Here is a 3,559-nt window from a genome sequence, read left to right as displayed (position 1 = left end):
AACGAAGCAAAAGGTCAGGTAAATCAAAGGACTCTAAGTTTCTTCATGAATCAAAGATTGTTCCATCCGGTCCTGGTGCCCCCTTACCCAACACAAGAGATTTAAACTCTTTCAATGTTTTAAGAGACACTCGGGTCAAGAAAAATAACATGGTGGGTCCTTTACCTATATTTTTACCCATAAGTGTGATTGAGCATCCACCTGAGCATCCACCAGTGGGTCCCCAAATAGGAAGAAGACCCTTAGAGGTTCGTGTTGTTGTTGAACATCATGTTCATAATCTAAAGTACAAAATGAAAAATAAGCCGAATTCCATTGTGTTACCCTTGCTTGTTTTAGTGGATAGACAATAGTGTCCTAATAAAGAATCTTGGGCTAAGGCCAATGCTGAGTCTTACAGATATTGGGTTCTTGGGGGCACTCATTCTTTGCTTGCCAAGCAAAAGCTTGCTGTCGAATATGAGCATGTTGACCCTTACAAAACAGCAATGTGTTGGGTGTATACCAGTTTAACAAATGAGGAGGCAAAGGTACTTGCCCTTGACCATAATATTGACTCAGACTTTTGAATGGAAATGACTTTCATTCAGAAGATAAGGTTCTTTCATAATAATGAATGGATTGATTCCATTAGGGCCAATTTGGACAAGAAAAGGGCTGTCTAAGGATCTAAAAAGGGGCAACTTAAAAAAGACCATGAAGATCTTACCAAAACTATTCAACATGGGTACTCATTGGATAGAGCTCATCAAATGCCACCTATGGACCATTTGAGCGCTAAATTTGGAGTTCATATGTAAAAGTTATGGCTAAAATAGTGCAAAATGTTCCAAAAGTAAGTGAAGGAGATCTTGACACGTGTACAAAAATGCCATACTTCTTGACACGTGGCTCCTCCTTGACCCTTAGATCAAGAATAGAGAAACCCTAAACAGCCCTTTTTTCATCCAAATTGGCCCTAATGCCTTAAAGCGTGGTGAGAAAATTGATGACAAGTTTCGAGCTATACTTTATGAAAAGTGTGGTCTTGAATTAAGAAAGAAAAGTGGTCCTGGAGCAAGTCAGAAGCCCAATGTGAAACAATATGATAACTATTTTCAACTTGCCTTTCGTGATGGAGAAATTTGGGATCTATAAGATGATATTTTTAAGCTACATGAGCAGGGAAAGTTAAAAGGTTAAAAGTTCAGTAAGTTGCCTATAGCTTCCAAAGGCAAAGGTGCCTCAAGTGAAGAAGCACCAAAGCCCATTCCTGAAGAAATGAAGAAAACAGTGTGGAGACATTTGCAAGGAATTAGTGAGAAATCATTGATCATTGCAATTCTCTCACGCATGAAGGGTGGAATCATCTCTTTAGAGAAAATGGGAGAAGAATTTGAAAGGTTTGTTTGATAAATTGACTCTTTTGTTTTTTGAAGTTTTACTTGTTTCATCAGCTCTAATTTCTTTAGTTGTCTATTAGGCAAAAAATCATGCTTCATATGCAGAGAATAATGATTGAAAAGTTGAATTTATCTAATTGGGATGAGGTAAAGCTCTACCATCCAGACTCAAGCAAACCTCAAGTGTTGGAGAAGTACATGTTGTTATTTAGTAACACGGTGAGATGTTCATCTTGCTTTCAGCTTTGTTTAACAAACCTTTTTTTCACCTCTCACATCTTTCTTGTTGGTTTTTTTAGAACAAAGATCCACGGGTTGCCATCAAGCAAATCCCTCTTGACTTTGAGCAATTTCTTTCCCGTTGTCGTCTAGAGAGGAGGAGGAGACAACAACCCCAAAGCTTTGAAATCACTCCTAGTCTCACACTTTTCATTCTTGATGATGTAGAGGAGTCTCTTACTCATTGGTGTGTTCATGAAGGCTGAGTTGAAGACATGAACACTTTTGTCACAGCACGTCCTTACACTTTGGCCATTGCAGATGCTCCTTATGGTTTTTGTACTCGTAACTCAGTCAATGACGATGTGAAGTATAAAGTATCTGCCTACAAAAAAGTCATAGAGGCATTTAGCAAGGTCACTACTTGTTGTGACTCTTGGGCACTAGTAGTCTCTAACTCAGTCAATGACGATGTGAAGTACAGAGTATCTGCCTAGAGCCTTTTAGCAAGGTCACTACTTATGACTCTTGGGCACTAGTATTTTTTCATACACATGATCAAATTACAGTAGCGCAAAAAGCCTTCACCAACTCAAACATGACATGTCAAATGATGACATGGTAAGTAAAACATTTGAATATTTTGATACTAGCATTAAGGTGTTATTATGTGTTTCTCTTTTCTTACATGTTAAATTTTGTTTTGTAGGACAAAGCCAAACATCCATGGTTATAAACTTGATTGTCTCTCTTGGGCTTGTGAGTTTGCTACAATTGGTTTTTATGCATTGTTTGGCGTGCAAAGTAGAGGATCATACAACTTTGCTGTGAAACCAAATCGCACAAATGTTTTTGAACAGCCAAGAGTTTGTAAGAAGTTCAAGCACACAAGTGCGGGTCTACAAGGAGTCATAAATCCATATCAAAAACGATGATGGATTTAATCGATTTACTTTCTATGAAAGGAGAGTGGATGATGGATCTCTTTAAAGGGAGGACTAGTACCACAACTGTCAGTGCATTGAAAAGAGGTAGAAATGTGGTTGCAGTGGAATGTGATCCACTACAAGTAAATTTATCGAGCAAAAGAGTGACAACTCTCAAGGAGTTACCAGATGAGTTCCAAGAGGTGGGAATGAAGAGCATGGAATCTGATCCTCGTTTTTTTGATGCATTTGGAGAGCTACAGCCTCCGATTGGTAGTAGTGAGCAGGTTGGGGAGATAGTTGACCTTGTGGATTATGAGCCAGATGGCGTAGGGGCTGAGGAACAAGTTACTAACACTACTCTTGCACTCACTTCAATGGGAGAGAAGGCTAGGAATGAGGAGGAAGATGAGCATTCCATTCAAGCATATTTGTCATGACTTTTTAGATCACATTAACACACTTTTAGTTTCCAAAAACTTGTCATTTTTGTTTGAGAAGATACTTGTTTGGTTTTGTAGTTCAAATTGTTTGCAGCAATTGTTTGCTGTTGCTTACCATGTTTTGAATTTTAATGCACATGTGATGGAGTTTTATTTGTGGGTTATAAATTCATCAAGCTTCTTTGAAAATTTCATAAATGTAGACCTAGTATCGTGATGTCTCTTAAAGTGTTTTTGTGTATTCATTGAACACCCAGCTTTAGAAGCATCAAAACTACGAAAGCTGTTTTTTTCAGTCTCAAATTAGATTGAGACCGAGTTTTACTACGCTTTGAAAACATAGCTTTGTAGGTGGTATATATGTTGTTTTTTTGTTAGAAAAATAGCTTGTTTGTCAAGATAGAGAAACGATTGAGTAATGCTATATTTTTTTTAAATAGCCTTTTTTTAAACAAAATTACAACTCTTTGTTACAAATGGGTTTACATGTTTGAAAAAGTGACCATTTTCCAAGTTGTGAAATTTTAAATAAGCCCTTGCAAACGTTCACTCATGACTCGTGCTAATTTTTCATGACTCACTGTTGGCA

At 37.6% G+C, this 3,559-nt stretch overlaps 1 pseudogene; it reads left to right on the top strand.

Annotated features, from left to right (window-relative positions):
* Positions 1-293: 293 nt before the first annotated feature.
* Positions 294-1,392, top strand: LOC147625594 (uncharacterized; annotated as a pseudogene).
* Positions 1,393-3,559: the final 2,167 nt, after the last annotated feature.

This window comes from Cibotium barometz, chromosome 23, assembly GCF_041138505.1.
Source record: "Cibotium barometz isolate CiBa-2024 chromosome 23, ASM4113850v1, whole genome shotgun sequence".
NCBI lineage: Eukaryota > Viridiplantae > Streptophyta > Polypodiopsida > Cyatheales > Cibotiaceae > Cibotium > Cibotium barometz.
Note: the sequence above shows the minus strand (reverse complement) of the source record. Positions and strands in the feature narration are given on the sequence as shown.